Source organism: Dipodomys merriami, unplaced genomic scaffold (genome assembly GCF_024711535.1).
Source record: "Dipodomys merriami isolate MVZ:Mamm:240054 unplaced genomic scaffold, mDipMer1.0.p SCAF_898, whole genome shotgun sequence".
Taxonomy (NCBI): domain Eukaryota; kingdom Metazoa; phylum Chordata; class Mammalia; order Rodentia; family Heteromyidae; genus Dipodomys; species Dipodomys merriami.
In genome coordinates, this window is record NW_027206510.1 from 206,209 (window position 1) to 223,953 (window position 17,745).

Sequence of the window (17,745 nt, forward strand, 5' to 3'; positions counted from 1 at the left end):
CTCAACGGAAAGAACACTGCTGGAGGAATATCAATAACAAATTTCAAACTCTACTATAAAGCCATAGTAATCAAAACAGCTTGGTATTGGCATAAGAACAGACCTCAGGACCAATGGAATACAATTGAAAACCCAGAAATGAACCTACAGACCTATAGCCATCTAATCTTCGATAAGGAAGCTAAAACAATAGAATGGAAGAAAGACAGACTCTTCAGTAAATGGTGCTGGCAAAATTGGTGAACTACATGTAGAAAACTAAAGCTAGATCCTTATATATCACCCTGCACCAGAATCAACTCCAAATGGATCAAAGACCTTGAACTCAAAGCAGACACTCTGAAAATATTACAGGATGGAATAGGAGAAACACTAGGTCTCCTTGGCTCAGGCCGAAATTTTCTGAATAGAGACCCGGAAGCACAACAAATCAAAGAAAGGTTAGACAAATGGGATTGCATAAGATTGCCGAGCTTCTTCAGGGCAAATGACATAGCTGGCAAGATCAATAGAAAGCCCACCGATTGGGAGAAGATCTTTACTAGCCATACAAAGGACCATGGTCTCATATCTAAAATATACTTGGAACTCAAAAAATTAAACCACCCAACAACAAATCCTCAAAGTAACAACTGCCCAATAAATAAGTGGGCGAAAGACTTAAAGAGAAGCTTCTCTGAAGAAGAAAGAAGGATGGCCAATAGACACATGAAAAAATGTTCAACATTCCTATCCATAAAAGAAATGCAAATCAAAACAACATTGAGATATCTCCTCACTCCAGTTAGAACAGCAAAAATCAAGAACTCTAACAACAACAGATGCTGGAGGGGATGTGGACAGAAAGGAACCTTACTTCATTGTTGGTGGGAATGTAAACTTGTTCAACCACTTTGGAAAGCAGTATGGAGGTTCCTCAAAAGACTTCATATAGATCTCCCCTATGATCCAGAAATCCCACTTTTGGGCATTTATCCAAATGTTTACAAACAAGACCACACTAAAGCTACCAGCACAACTATGTTTATTGCAGCATTATTTACCATAGCTAAGATATGGAACCAACCCAGATGCCCCTCAGTAGATGAATGGATCAAGAAAATATGGTATATATACACAATGGAATTCTATGCCTCCATCAGAAAGAATGACATTTCCCCATTTGTTAGGAAATGGAAAGGTTTGGAAAAAATTATATTAAGTGAAGTAAGCCAGGCCCAAAGAAGCATAGGTCCCATGGTTTCCCTTATTTGCAATATCTAGTATAGGTATGAGTCAAGCGGAAAAGCTCAGATAATGTGATATTAGGAAAATGAACCCTTAAATATGTATTTTAATGTTTTCGTTTCTTTCATGCATGTGTTTCTATCGCATTTATAAGATTATTTCTTTGTTGCTTTGTATGTCCCTCCCCCACAGTGTAACCCCCGCTTTCACTATATTTGATGTCAGTATAACATGTGGAGGAGATGGGGACAAACAAGTCGTTTAAGGATTCAGGTGGACCTGTTGCAACAATGAGAAGTACAAAATGTCATGTCAAAACCAGCTTTACAATGTCGGTGTGTGGGGGGGAGGGGGGTATAATTGGGTGGGGGGAGGGGGGTAAAATTGGATGGGGGGAGGGGGGAGGCGGGGAAGGGAAGTGAAGTGTAAACAAAGGAGGAGGCTGCAATGCTTGGTAAGAAATGTATGCATTATCCTGCCCTTGTAATTGTAGCCCCTCTGTACAGTATGTTCTCAAATGAAATAAAATACAATTAAAAAAAAAAAACGGAATAGGAATAAATCTAGGGGTTTTTTTTTGTAGCACAGACAGAAATTTTCTTAATAGAGAGCCGGAAAGAAAAGAAATCAAAGGAAGATTGGACAAATGGGATTGCATGAAACATCAGATCTTCTGCAAGGCAAAGGTCATAGCTAGCAAGATCAATAGAAAGCTCACATACTTGGAGAAGATCTTCTCGACACAAGGTCTTATATCTAAAATATACTTAGGACTCAAAAAAAAATCCCCCAACAATAAATCTTCAAACAAACAACTGCTCAGTAACTAAGTGGGCTAAAGACTTAAAGAGAGACTTCTCTGAAGAGGAAATAAAAATGGCCATTAGACACATAAAGAAATGCTCAACTTTTCTTGCCATAAAAGAAATGCAAATCAAGACAACATTGAGATTGCACCTCACTCTAGTTAGAATGGCAATAATCAAGAAATGTAATAACAACAGATGTTGGAGGGGATGTGGTTAAAAGGGAACCCTACTGCATTGTTGGTGGGATTGTAAACTTGTTTAACCACTTTGGAAAGCAGTATGGAAGTTGTTCAAAAGAATCCGTGTAGAGCTCCCCTATGATCCTGCAATCTCACTTTAGGGCATTTACCCAAATGATCACAAACAAGTTCATACCAAAGCTGCCAGCGCAACCATGTTTTTTGCAGAATTAGTCACCATAGCTATGATATGGAATCAACTCTGATGCTCCTCAGTAGATCAATGGATCAAGAAAATGTGATATATATCTATATATACGTATATAGATATAGACATACACACACAATGGAATTCTATGCCTCCATTAGAAAGAATGCCATTACCCCATTTGTTAGGAAATGGAAAGACTTGGTAAAAATTAAATTAAGTGAAGTAAGCCAGGCCCAAAGAAACATAGGTCCATGGTTTCCCTTGTTTGCAAGGACTAGTACATGTCTAGGACAAGCAGAGAAGATCAAAGGCTATGTACATATGACCATATAAAATGATGTTAAGCGAAATGTACCCCAAGTCAGAGACATAGTGGTTTTTTCTTTCTTGCTTTTGTTTTTAATATAATGTACTATGTGATTCTTTTGTAGGTTCATCCCCCCCCATGGTATAATCCCTGTTTTCACTGTATTTGATCAAGTGTTCTGCATTTTGTATATACATTTTTGTAATTTGGGGAGTGGAAGGGATATAGCAGAATGCTTAAATGGGGATGCAGGTTGACCTATTGTGATGATGAGATGTAGAGGACACTGTGTCAAAAATGAATTTACAGTGTCGGGCAGGGGTCAAGAAGGGAGGAGTTGGGGAGGTGGGGAGGGAAGGGCTAGGGGAAAAACAAAGGAGGAGGTAACAATGCTCGATAGGAAATGAACTCATTACCCTACTCATGTAACTGTAAACCCTCTGTGCAGTAATTTTACAATAAAAAATATTAAAAAATCTCTGCCTGGTGTAGATTTCCAATGCTGCCCTCGGCATTGCATTTTTTGCCTTTTTTGGCTGTGGTTAGGTCTGCCTGTCCAGTGGATCAGTAGTCTTCAAGGCATCTTGGTCCTGAAGTGGACTTGAATTATCCATTGGTTGTTGGAACCAGGCCAAGGACAGGACAAAACCACTTCCAGGGCCTGGCTTCTTCATTCCCCATGCAACTAGGATTGCAAGCAGTATTTCTCTGAATTTGTGCCCAGAAAAATCACTGAACCAAAAGGCAAAGTCACCAAACACCTCCTATAGCACATCAATTTTGACATTATTATGGTAAGATGAAAATCTTATTCTTTGTAGAAAAATCCCATTAAAGTCTAAATGGGAAATATGCTAATTTCAGCAATCTTGAATCTCCTTCCTCTTTTTTTTTTCTCTCCAGTATCTTTTCTTGTTTTGGAACAAGTGTCATGGACTGTCCAACCATTTAAAAGGAAGCTTAGTCCATTAATTTTATAGAAAAGGAATGCAGCCTGCCTGCATGTGAAGGCAACTTTGAGTATAATGTTAATCTGATAATTCACATCATTGAATTTTCAAAGTTGTTTTGATAAATTTTTGTTAAACCATTCGTTAAAGAGGTTCCAAATAGCAATAATAAAAACCAATGTTTTGCTTTCTGAGATGGTTTTAAAAGCTAGTAATTCAACAAACACATTCTATCCTTCCACGATTCCATGGTGAATAATTTCTCTTTTATAATTGCCCTTACCACTGACTCCCTCCCTTCAATCTTGCAGCTTTATTCAGTTTTATTGTTACAGCTTTCATTTTGGTACTAGCATCCATAATCTCCTTGTAGTATTTGACAATGAGATTTCATTTGTTGTTAGAGAGCTCAATTTATATTTATTTATATTTCCAAAGGCAGCCTCTTGAGCATATCATAGAGCATAAAATCTTGAATATCATTAACGTGATCTTATACAACTATTCCATAAATTAATATAAGTACCACATAAATGTGCATTTTCATATAATTTTTAAAATGCAAAGTAGTTACATATATATGTCAAAAATAATTCAGACCACTAGTAGAAGACACTAAGCTAAACCTTTTGCATCTTCATCAATATTCTTTGTAAAATTTTCTTTCACCTTAGAGCCTTCTTTTCCTAGCAAGAAGTTATAAGTGATGTCCTTGGATTTTAGTGACCTCTGAGTAACCTCTTTTCTTTCCACCACCAGTTAGTCCCTCATGTTAAATACCTGAGGAATAACTTGGCCCAATGTGCCTGCAAGAGGAGTACCCAAGTCGACTGTCTGTGCCCAATCTACCCTTTGTTTGGGAATGGGGTATCAGAGAGAGGGGTGTCAGGGATCAGGTAGCTGGAACCATGGTGTTATGAATTATGGGTAGCAGAAAAGAGTAGTAGAGACTAGGATACCAGGGAAAGGGTAACTGTGACTGTAATTGCTGAGTTGCAGTGTCAGGAAATTGGGTAGCAGCTACAGCTTTGCAGGGGTTGGGCTAGCTAATACAGGCATCCAGAACTGTTTAGTAGGGACAAGGAAGCATAGACAAAGTGAAAGAGCAAAAGTTGTGAGGGATTGTGGGGCACAATCAGGGTAAAAAGGTCATGAGTGTGCAAACTGGGTAGCCAGTACTATGGTAGAAGCAATTTTCATGGTGGACTGATGTGGTGCAGAGCTCTGGGTTTGCCTCTCCAGTTTTGGCTGTTAGATCTTTAGGGAAACTACCTCTAGCAACTATTATCAGCTTGTTGTGTTCAGGCACGTGCCATCTATAAATGTCTACTCCAAGTAGATTGCATTCTTTGACACCAGTTATAGGATCTTTGCTCTAAGCATCCTGAGAGACCACACTCCACAATGCTGCAGAACAGGCTCCACATAGTGAGCTGCAATCACCTCATACAACTCTTGCTGCTCCTCTCCAATGTCAATTATGATAGCAAGGGATCTGAGATGTGCTCAGCAGCAGTGCTCTGGGAAGCTATCAATTCTTACTCTGGCATTCTGGGAGCTCCCTAGCAATGGGAAAGAGCACTTGCTGTGGCTCTTCCAACTTCTCTCTGTGGCTCTGGACAGCCAGACTCTTGTACCTCAGATGGGTTACTTTGATGTCCAGGTGGCCTTAAACTTGCTCTATCTTCTCTCTCTAGGTGCTCTTCAGCTTCAGCTTCAGCTGCCTCTCCTTTTCCCTCCAGGTAGCTCACTTCATCCCCACATCCTTTGAATTCTGCTTCATATCACACCAAGGCCTTCCACTTTATCATTTACCTCTGTAGCTGTGAATCTGGCACAACAAGCTATATGTAACTTCTGTATCTGTTTATCAAGATTTGAGTTGGAATCCAAGGTGGTACTAGCTCACTGAGAACATGGGAAGCATCTTAAATACTCCTACTCCCATGCCATTCACTGCTCATTGAGAAAGATGCAATTGTGTTGTGGTCAGTCTCTCCTTCTCCATTTCTGGCTCAGCAGAATAAAGTGAATTCACAATGGAGCTACCAGACAGCTGCTATGTCAGAAAGTGACCCAACGAAAGATAATTTTGCGAGGGGATACTTATCAAATGTAGTAGGATGAATGCACATATTTATAGGACACTACTAAGGGCTTTCATCTGACTAGTTATGTTATGTCCAAAATGGCAGACCAATCTTAGGCTCTCGCCTAGATCTTCCTGTTCTGAAGGCCCTGAAGACTCCTACATACAACTCAGACTTAATGACATGGGTAAATAAAACAGTAGGTGAGAGCCGGGCGCTGGTGGCCCACGCCTGTAATCCTAGCTACTCAGGAGGCTGAGATCTGAGGATCGCGGTTCAAAGCCAGCCTGGGCAGGAGAGACCATGAGACTCCTATCTCCAATAAATCACCGGAAAACCGGAAGTGGCGCTGTAGCTCAAGTGGTAGAGCGCTCTCCTTGAGCTGAAGAGCTGAGGGAGAGCGCCCAGGCCCAGAGTTCAAGCCCCACGACCGACAAAAAAACAAAAACAAAAACAAAAACAGTAGGTGAGTATGGATTAGTATTCTGAAGGTATGCTAAGTTGTTGTCTTGTCATGACTACCATGAAATCAATGTCCTTTCTCTGACCTTCACCATAGTTCTTTATTTGGCAAAATTGGCAAGTTTCTTAGTGTGCCACTTTCTCCTGTTAGTTCAGTGCACAGGTTAAAACTGAAGAATTAGAAAAATTAGGGCTGAGTCCATTTTACAATTTGCTAATTTGCTAACTGCTGATTCTGCTTATGTAAACTTGCTTACGCTGGCACTGACCCTTCCCTTCCCAAAAATGAGTTAACAAGTTTCAGGGACCAGATGTCGGCCCCAGGACAAGGTCAGTGGTCATAGATAAAGAACAGACAGTACGTGTTCCTCAGTTCCCATTTAGAAATTCCCCAGACAGGACCTTGAGATAACGACCACCTGGCAAGACCACAAGCTAAGCCAAATGTCAACCAATCATAGGCCTGTAACCATGTAAACCCCCCTTAAACCAACCATGGGCCAGTCATTTTACAAAATTTCCCACGTGGCAAAGTGATTGTTGGCGTATATGATGACCTTTAAATGAACCAATCATGGGATGCTTTGTGTTATGCGTTAATCTTGTGGTTTTTGCCTTTAAAAAAGGGCTTGTAACCACTTCTCGGGGTTCCCTGTCTGCTCGGGCCAGAGAGTCCGTTTGTGCAAACGTCAAATAAACTCCTCTTGCTTATTGCATGTCCCGGCCTGGAGTCTGAGTTTCTGGGGCGCCCTCCCGTTGATGAAAGTATCCCAGGAGTCTGGGGTCTTTCAAAAACATTAAGCATGCCAAACCATGGGTTTCCATTGTCCTAGTAGAAGTTTTGCATTCTAGGATCTTCCTTCTAGGTAAGTCTATTCTTGGGCCCTCATATGCATATGCTCACAGAAGTGAATGTCTCACAAACCATGGAACATAGTTGGCCAATGATGATTAGCTCACACAGAGACTCAAGAAGTTTGGGTCTGTAGCCTTTCTGAGAGGCCTTGGACTAGGTACTGTGGGCAACATTGACAGTAATTCCTCAGAGCAATACCACTGGCAGCAAGTGAGCCCTGACTACTACTTAGCCCTTACTTGTTCTCCCTCGGGTATGAACACATGAACAAACCCAGTTTAGCTTATTGCACAGTGTCCTCATCAATGAAATCATTTTGAGCCTAGGAGAAACTCTCCATTTGAAAAGCAGTACACATAAGAAGCAGATGATGGCCCACACTCAAATGCTTCAGGAGAACAGAGTGTAAGGGTGTCTACACAGTTGGGAAATAGGATTCTGAGGGGTAGGAAGGGATGATTTTAGATAGCAAACTTAGAAGTAATTATACGAATTCCTAACCTAACTTTCTTCTGCCCCTCAGATTCAATTCAGGAAGTGGTGGAATGTTTATAATCACAAAATGGAGTTTTTAATCCCAGGCCCAAACTTTAGGTGTTCTTGTTACGTCTTCACACCTGCCACTGATGTAAACAGTCAGAAGGGCAAAGGGGAAGGGACCCCCTGCACAGAAATATAAATGGAGCTTACAAGCCACTGCAATCTCTGACTTTCTATGTTGAAGGTAAGATAAAAGGCAGTTTGAGTTTCTAAGAACTCAGTTTCTAGGCTACATGGCTCCTTCAGAACTTCTTTCCCTCCTCCTGTGTTTTGAGAGCAACAGTTAGTACAGTACTTCTGTCTCTTAGGGGCAATCTTTCTCTTCACACAATGCTTAAAGTAGACAATAGGTGGAAGCTGCCATTAAATAAAAAAAGTATGAAATCAGGCTGGGAAGATGGCTCAGTGGTAGAGCGCTTGCCTTGCATGCATGAGGCCCTGGGTTCAATTACTCAGCACCACATAAGCAAAAAGAAAAAAGCCGGAAGTGGCGCTGTGGCTCAAGTGGTAGAGTACGAGCCTTGAGTTGAAGAGCTGAGGGACAGCGCCCAGGCCCAGAGTTCAGGCCCCAGGACCGGACCGTGCCCCTCCCCAAAAAAGTATGAAATAGCACACAGTGAGTGCTTCCCCTGAATTCCTGGACCTAACAATCTCTCATTTCTGCAAGGCAAGCACTCTACCACTGAGCCACCTTCCCAGCCCCCAATTTCTCATTTCTGAAGAAAAAATGATTATGGGTGAGTACTAACAGCCTCCATTGCATGGTGAGCTTAGAACACTTTTCCCAAGGCAGGTTCTGTCCAGGTATTAGGATGGATGAGATCTACTGGATCAATGAACTTACAGACAATGCAAGACAGAAAAGTCTAAGAGACTGAGTCTCAAAAGAAGAAACTGGACCAAGGAGAGAAAACTTATCATTGCTGGAAATGGAGAAATTCAGAGAATGTTTCTCTGAATACAGACAGGGTAAAATTATAACAAAGTTCTAAGTTGTGGCTCATTAGTAGAAACTATTAAGTCAACCTCATTAAAGCTAAAAATAAAACTTATAAAAATAAAAAAAACTATTTGGATTTCAGTACTAACATCTATTTTAAGATGTGTGTGTATGTGTGTGTGTGTGTGTGTGTGTGTGTGTGTGTGTGTGTGTGTGTGTGTGTGTGTGGAGTCTGAGTTTATGTATGGGACAGCATTGGTTCTTAAAAATCACAATATTGACGCTGTCCTTTAGGTTTTCAATTGAAGTCTGGTGGTGTTCTAGCTCTACCAGTTGAAACACACAATTCTCAATTTCTTCTGATTAACTGCAGATAAACATGTAATGGATATGTCAAGCTGGGTTGGTTTCAGTTCTACTCTGTCGATATTATGTTCACAATGAACTATACCACTGTGGACAGGGACAGGAGGGAAAATCAGAGACAGAGAGCAAATGAAGGGATGAGATTGTCAAACCAGAAATGAACTCATTACCTAATTTACAAAATTAAAAATCTGGGTTGATGATTCTCTCCTCCAGTTTTTGTAGGTGCCCTTAAGGCCCATCGATGGAGATTTTGAAGGTTAACTTATATGATAATTAATATAGAGCCAGAATCTCTTAAGAAATTTTATGAAAAGTATTTCATTCTTAGTACTGGTTTCTCTTTGAGTGGTGATTCTATATGTTGTTGGCAGAGCTAATTTTTTTTCTTCTTGTCTTTAGTACTTGTCAGGTGTTGAAATCCTTCTTAAAGCTTTGCAACAGAAGTCTGCTATATCTTGGCACCCTGCCCCTAACTAAAATGGTAATCAACGTTTGAAATTAATGTACTTGATATGAGTTTTATTTATTTATTTAATTTGTTTTTGGTGGTGAACTCTGGGCCTGGTCGCTGTCCTTCAGCCCTTCAGCTCAAGATTAGTGCTCTACCACTTGAGCCTCAGTACCTCTTCTAGCTTTTCTGCTTAGGTGGTGCTGCAGAATCAAACCCAGGGTCTCGTGCATTCAAGATAAGCTGTCTACCACCAATCCACCTTTTCAGCCCTTAGGAGTGGTATTATTGTGCACGGATCTATCAAGCAAATCTATTTACCAAATGTGTTTATTTGCCACTATACATATTCAAAATTATGAATTATCTGATATTTTAATGAATAAAACTGTTATCATTGTTACCAGAAATTGTTTGTCTCCTCATGCTGTAAACATGGAGGAGGCATTTTAAACTAAAACTACAAAATAAATTTTAAGATCTTGGTGTTAACAAATGTGTCCAGGTGTTGTTACATTAAACAGAGAATTCAAAATGGTTTTTCTTCATGAATACAGAGATCAAAGTTCTTATAATACTTTTTTCAAAATGCAAATTAAAGGGAAAATCAGTCAGGAGGTAAAATTTATATTGAATGTAAATTTTTAAAGAGGAAAAGAAGATCCTAGATGGCAGACTAAAGACAAAGCAACATCAGAGCCCTATATGCTCAATACTAAATAAGAAGCTTTAATTGAAAAATTCAGCTGGAATGTGAGCATCAGGCAAAGGCAAGCAATCAGAGCCTACCACCAACAAAGAAACACCATAATGTATATCTCAGAAAAAGGAAACAAGTTCAGACCAGGGCTCAACATCCTTATCCTTGATTTCAATGATACACATACACCCCCCCTACACACACACAGAAACACTCACTCACACACACACACACACACACACACACACACAAACACACACACACACACACAAGAATGTATGCAACAGCTCAACCTACTCACATCCATTCAACATGAATCAAAGATCTTCCTGTAATATTTGAAACTTTAAAAGTTTCAAGTCTTGTAAATAATTGATAACAGATGCATAAGCAATTATTTTCTGAATAGCATCTGCTATGAAAATGAGAGTTCATGATTGTTATAACTACTTAAACATCTCTGAATCTCAAAAGAATTAAACTAGAGACAATCCGAATTTGGGGACTATATTTCTACCAGCTCTTCTGCAAAGGCTTAATAAGAAGTTATGAAATCTAAACTTAAATACCAAATCAATACAATTAATAATTGTGTAAGTGAAGTGAAAGACACTGATCAGAGACCTATGCTGTCTCCAGTTCTCAGCCAGCTGCACACTGTGGCACCTTTGATTCTGCAGGGCCTGGCCCACAGTTGTATCCCCAGAGCAGTGATCCTGCTGGGGTTGGGGCTGGGAGATTTGTGGAGAGGAGGGGTGGCCACGGGGGAGGCCAAGCTGGGATTGGGGGTGGTGGTGGTAGGGAGAGGATGGGAGGCCCTGGCAGAGGCTGGTGAAGGGAGGAAGGAGGCAGTAGCCCAGTGGCTCAGGAAGCAGCAACTGCAAAGGCAGCTGGGTTCTGGGGAGTGTCTGTGAGGTGCAGAGTTTGGCCCCTGGGGTCTGGTGGCTGGGTGAGGAGAGGAAGGAGTCTCAAATCCCACCTAAACAGACAATGAGAAATGAGACAACCAGTGGCTGAAGAATTACAAGAAGAAAGGCAGGGACTTGGGACTTGTAGGTAAACTCTGGGGGCGGGGAGGACAGCAGTGTTGGACAAGTGGTAGTCATGCCTCTCTGGAGGCTGTGGGCTTGGCCTCACTCTTGTCTTGAAGCAGGCACCGTATAATTCTGCCTGGAATCTTTAATAGTAGCTTAGTTTAACCTTAAAGTCTAATTTATTTGCTTTGCTTTTTTTTTTTTTTTTGCTTACAGTAATAGAAGAATTGGTGGGACAATCTGAAAGGATCTCTGGCTTCTTATTTTCTCATCACCCTGAGCTACAACCTGTGTGCTACCAGCTTAGATGATGGGACTTTGAAATTCTGGAAAGCAGATGCACATCATAAGGCCCCATGGCTTTGGGATTTCTCACATTCTTTTTAAAATGTAATTGTTACTAAGGTGTGTACAGTGATTTCACAATTCATGTAATGTGTACACTTGTCTTGTAGACAATGCCATCCTTTCCTGAGCTTTTTCCCAGTTTCTGTTTTTTTTTTGTTGTTGTTGATTGTTTTTGTTTTTGTTCCTGACCTTCAGCTTGAACTCAGGATTGGGTGTTGCCCCTGAGTTTTTTGTAATCAAGGCTACTTTACCTCTGGAGCCCCAGCTCCTTTTATGGCTTTTTGGTTGTTAATTGGAGAGAAGAGTCTCAGAGATTTTCTCACTCCATCTGGTTTTGAACTGAGATCATCAGCCTCCTGAGTAGCTAGTATTCTAGGCCTGAGTCCCCAGTGTCCAGCTACTAAAGTGTTGGTTTCATCCTTCCCTGTTTGTGTTACAACTTTCCTTAACTCTTGGCACTAATACTACATATTGCTTGGCTCAAATCTGAATCGGTGGAACATGCTGTATTTTGAGGAAGGCAGGAATAGGAAACTGTAGGCCATAGGGACATATAAGCTAAACAAATCATTGGGAACATGGCATAAACACAAATAAGTTTATTGCCAGTTGACTGTGTCATGTCTTTACTGTTAATTCTGCATGGCCTGTGGATGATGTTATACATATCCAAATGGTCATTGGCAGAAATAAGGTTTCTCATCCTGTTCTATAAACAAAACAAAAACCAACCAAAAAATACTACCTATGAGTCCAGCAATTTCCTCTAATTAGAGATCAGTATGCCCTAGTTTATGAAAAAATATCCATTATTCAAGTGCTGCTACTTTTTCTAACCACAAATATAATGAAATATGTAGATGTCTGTAGAATTGCATATGAACACCATCATTTTAATTCACAAAAATTCAGACATTTAAATGTTTATTTATCTATTTTTTGTCAGATGTGGGGCTTGAACTCAGTGCCTGGGCACTGTCTGTGAGACTCTGTGCTCAACATAGTTAGCACTCTACCAATTGAGCCACAGAGACACTTCTGACTTCTGAGTTGTTAATTGGAGGTAAGAGTCTTATGGGTTTTTTTCTTCCTGAGCTGACTTAAAACTGTGATCCTCAGATCTCAGCATCCTGAGTAGCTGGGATTACAGGAATGAGCCACTGGCACCTGGCTTCAATAGTCATTTTTAAAATGATGAACTGCTTGGTGCCTCTGGCTCACATATATAATCCTAGCTATAGTTAGGATTACAGGTATGAGAAACAAACACTAGGTGTGTGTTGTTCATGATGGTTTATATTGGCATGTTTTGATATTGTTTGTTTCTTATACTACATTGCTCTTATTTTTATTTTCACCTAGGTGGGGGTGATAGGTACTAGCCAGTGTTGAACCTTCTTTGGTTGAGATGGAGCCATGTGGAAGTTCTTGCCTAGTATGGCATGAAATTGAAATCCTCCAGCTCTCAGCTCCCAATGAACCTGGGATGATAGATGTATTCCATCACGCAGAGCCAGTGGTTGGGGAGCATTGCAGAAAAAACTACACTGGTCTTGAACTGATGTCCCAAATAGCTAGCTTTACAGGCATATGCCTTCAAAACCTTGTTGTATTCAATTTCACTTTGAAGTAGTGTTTGTACATACTTAGAGAGTACAATGATAACACACTACATGTTTAATATATAGAAGTCAATACAATTAGCAGGTTAATCTCCTAAAACATTGAAGCTAATGTATTTTGGTAACCTCCTGACTGTGCTAGTTATTTTAGAATATACCATAAACATGAATACAATGATGATGTGTTCTAGAAGATTGAAAGTTTATAGATATTGAGGCAAGTTAGACTATGTGTAGTAAATATATATTTATCCATTGCTGCTCTGAAGTACATTATCATATATTCACTGTGACAATACCATCATATATTCACCATGACAATAATTTTCTTGCAGTGTAGAATTTTCCATTTCATAATCTGCCATCTTTTATCTTTTTTACATTCTCCTTATAAGTATGAATGCTTTCTTGTTTCTTATAATATTTTGAAATTATTTTAAGATGGAATTAAAATTCGTTGAGTCTACTGTAATTATCTCATTTTGTTTGGTTTTGTGATGCTAAACATTAAGACCAAGGGTGCCTGAAAGTGATGCCAGCAGACTATATCACTAAATTTTATTCTAATTACCTCTTATTATTGTATTTTGATATAGGGTTTTATTGTTGCTGTTTAATAATATAGAGTGTGGTGAAGGTGGACTGAAACTTGCAACCCCACTGCCTCCAATAACAATGCTTTCTTACTAGGATCTGGAAGCACATAATTATCACTCTAGCTAACAGGAGGTTGAGACCTGAGATTTACTTCAGACAGCCTGAACAGGGAATTTTATGAGTCTCTCCTCTCCAGTTCAGTACAGAAAACTTGCAGTGAAACTGTAGCACAATTGGTAGGGCACTACACGCAAGGGAAAAACACTCGGGATTGTCATATAGCCCCTGAGAACAAGCCCTAAAACACACATATGCACAGACACACATTCACCCACATACACACACACTCTCACACACATGTACACAAACAAAATTGCAGGCAATGTTGTAACTTAAATTCTTATCCAGGGGTTGGACAACAGTCCACTTATTTGTGAAGGTTTTCCTTGATTATTTTGAAGGAGGAGGATAGTTCATGGGACACAGATGACAAGACTTTAGTGAGGAATACTTTATGAATGACTAGCTTATAAAAAGAACAGGAGCACAGCTTTTATCTTTAAATAGTACATTCCTTCAACTATAGTATTTTTAAATAATAATCATTGAATTATGAGAAGACAATGCAGCACCTCTTCCCTTCTCCCCTTCCCCTCTCTCATAAAATATGACAAAATTATCAAAAATAGTCTTTTATCTTACAAGAATGAACACTTGTAAAAATGTCTGACTATATGTGTAATGTTTGTTTTTCAATACTTGTTTGATTTTCCCACCTCTAAGTACTTGCCTTTTTTCCAGATGACAGCACACAGGGGCATCAAGAGCAAACAGATTAGGAAACAAAAACCTTACAATGTCCTAGGAAGTAGATGTCAAAAATAGATGCAAGAAGCACATGACAGGCTGAGAGGGCCATGAGATCCAAAATGATTTTTGCATTATGAGAGAAATAGTGACAAATAAGGCTTGGATCTGACCTAGGAAGGGCTCCTTGAGGCTGAGACCATGCCTGTATCTAGGCTTAGCTGAGGATGTTGGGAATTGACAATGTCCACATGTGGATATAGTGATGTGAGAGGGGAGATTTCAGTCTCCAGTTTGTCTTTGGGATGGTCTTATGTGACCAAACAGCTTAGATCATTGGGCTCTGAGAAATGACACTACCTACCTCACAATGGAATAGAATATAGAAATATGAGAGCCAAGCAACTGTAACTGACATTCAGCACAAGCCAGCTCACTTGGCCTGTGGTGCAGGAACAAGAAAGATGTTCTTGTGTGGTTTCAAAGTTCAAGAGACTCAGCTCTCAGGCATGAGAGGTATGAGTGCCTCACTCAATGCTGCAGACTTTGGATCAGTGCCAAATCACGAATCCAATGTCTCAGGCCTTTTTTATAAGAAGAAACCAAGGGAATCATAAGGCAACTCAGGCAAGTATAACTATAACAGGAAACCTATCTAATCTCATCCAGCCCACATTAGAAACTTCTTCTTGTGTGCTTTTATATGTGTATACTGAGAAAATATTTACTGTGTACTTTTCAATCCACTCTATTACAATTACTCAATTTGAAGGGTACTCCCACTTTCACATTTCAAAGATCCATTCTTTTTACCACCTCAGTGTGACAATGAAACAGCCCAAACCCTGAATGTGCCTTATAACATATGGATCCTGGACTCAGGCTTGCTGGAAATGCTGGTAATGGACCTGGTCCCTGACTACCAGAAAGGTGATCCCTTCTATGTTGGAAACTTCCTCTACCACTATAGAGAGTGGGAGACAATGGAGCAGTTGCTGGATATTCTTTTTAAAAAGTGAATGTTCCTAAGCCAGGTGCCAGTGGATCATGCCTGTAATCCTAGCTACTCAGGAGGCTGAGATCTGAGGACCATAGTTCAAAGCCAGCCTTGACAGGAAAGTCCATGAGACTCTTATGTCCAATAAACCACTAGAAAACCGGAAGTGGCGCTGTGGCTCAAGTGGGTGAGTGATAGCCTTTAACTGAAGAGCTAAAGGATATCACCCAAGCCCAGAGTTCAAGCCCCACAACCAACAAAAAAAAGTGAGTGTTCCTCTTTCAAACTCAGGGTTGATGAGACCCCCTGGCAGAGTATTGGTATACTTGGCACCTTTCTGAGACTGTTTCACTGGAGTCTGATCAAGGAGCTTGGCTTGAGACAAAGAAGTACACTCTCTGGCTAATTCCTTAGGACTGGGCTGCCAGAGCATTTCATTTGCCTCAGAAGCTAGTGGAGCCTTAGCAGTTTGCTTGCTGAGAGACCAGCATTAAAGGAATGAGCCCGTGGCATCCAACGTCCACCCTCACCTAGAAAATCACTATCTTGGAGGCCTTTGAAGGAATATAGACAGAAGAAAGGATGCAACTGAAACTTGAATTGGGGGCTTGAGTGCTGTCCCATTTGTAACACTCTACCATTTGAGCCCCAGGTCCAGTTCTGGCCTTTGGCTGGTTAATTGAAGATTAGTGTCTTTGGAATTTTACAAACTAGACTGCGTTCAAACTGTGATTAGTAGAATTAGAGGCATGAGTCATTGTGCATTTATTTGGACAGATGCATATAAGCATCCTCACAGAATTTGCATGAAATTGTGTAAACATATCTCCACTTTTTGTCTGTCATGTTTACATTACCATGTGGGTCTTAGCCAGTCCCATGTGTGTCCTGTTAGTTCAGAAAAGGAGAAGCATAGAGTTAACTTCCTTCTCTCCTTCCATTGGTACAGATCCTACTACCATAACTGGAAGATGAACAAGTGAAGAAGTAAGTGGATGTTGGCACAAAAAGAAGTTCTGTCCTTGAAAACTGGGTATCTTTGAGGTTTCTGAATCAAAGCCAACTTTCTTCTTTGCACACAAGTTGTGATTTTCACCAGGGGGTTGAGTCTTGGCACTTCAGTGCATAGCAGATTACACAGTTGTGGATGTGGTTGTGGTTTGGGACTCTTATGGAAGACAGGGAGGGCTGTGTATAGCAAGTCAGATTCAGTGGGGAAACAACTTTCTCTTCCTATCACAGGGAGAATTTTAGAGAATTATATTTAAGAAATTTCTAGAAGTGATATTTTGAGGACCATCCTGCTTGCAGAAGTCTCTTCCCACTTCCCAACCTGCAAGTCCTGCAGAAAGAAGCTCTAGTACAAGGCTCAGGATGAGGAGGGTGGAATTTCATTTTCCTTGTCACCAAACTGCCCACAGCATCGTTTATTCCATCCTCCTTATGTGGATGGACTTCTACCCTGATGATTTCTATGAACCCAAGTACCATTGCACCCTAAAAGAACTTACACAGTATGTCAAGCTCAACATGCCCTCTTCAGACCTGCTCTTCCACTTACATATTCTTCTGGACCAGCTGGAGGAACACATGACCCATGAGACCAAGAAAAAGAGGAAGAAGTCCTTGTTTCAATGCCTCAGAGCTTGTGAGTAGGAATGGAACCTGGGTCTCTAGAGATGGGCCTGATTGGCCAACAGCCCTTAGTACTCTCCAGCTTGGCAAAATGTCCTTTTATGGATATTCTTTGCCGGTAATATGTTCTCTTTTTGAAAGAACTTGGAAGTATACATTCAGAAATACCCTACCTTCCCATCAGTGTTCAGTCCAAACTCAAGTTCTACAGCTTCCCCCATTAGATCCTCATGGAAGTTTAGTCACACCTTAACTTCTAGAGTCTACTCTAAGAATCTTGTACCTATTTCCATTCTCAGTTTTGCATCAATGTAGAGCAGCTCCTGCAGAACTACAGATAAATAACCTTCAGTGATGTAGTCTATGGGGACTGATGGAGATCAGAAGCCATCACTAATCTCCAGAAAGCATGTGAACATAGAGTTTTTTTTTTTAATTTGTAGAAAGGCCCAAGCAGGTTTTGAGTCCTATGGACATCCCACATGTGATGCAGGTGTACCTGCACATACCACCAAGGAAGAAGACGATCCAGAATGTCTTCCATTGATGTTCACAATCCAGCTAGATCAGCTCCAAACCAGTCAAAAAGAACACTTCTTGGTGTGCAGGGTAAATGT

At 40.4% G+C, this 17,745-nt stretch overlaps 1 long non-coding RNA gene across 1 annotated transcript; it reads left to right on the forward strand.

Annotated features, from left to right (window-relative positions):
* Positions 1–9,337: 9,337 nt before the first annotated feature.
* Positions 9,338–12,898, forward strand: LOC138820540 (uncharacterized). The gene is made up of 4 exons (XR_011369910.1): positions 9,338–9,421; positions 11,339–11,527; positions 12,417–12,533; positions 12,833–12,898. It is a non-coding gene; the product is annotated as an uncharacterized lncRNA (long non-coding RNA).
* The last annotated feature ends 4,847 nt before the right edge of the window (positions 12,899–17,745 follow it).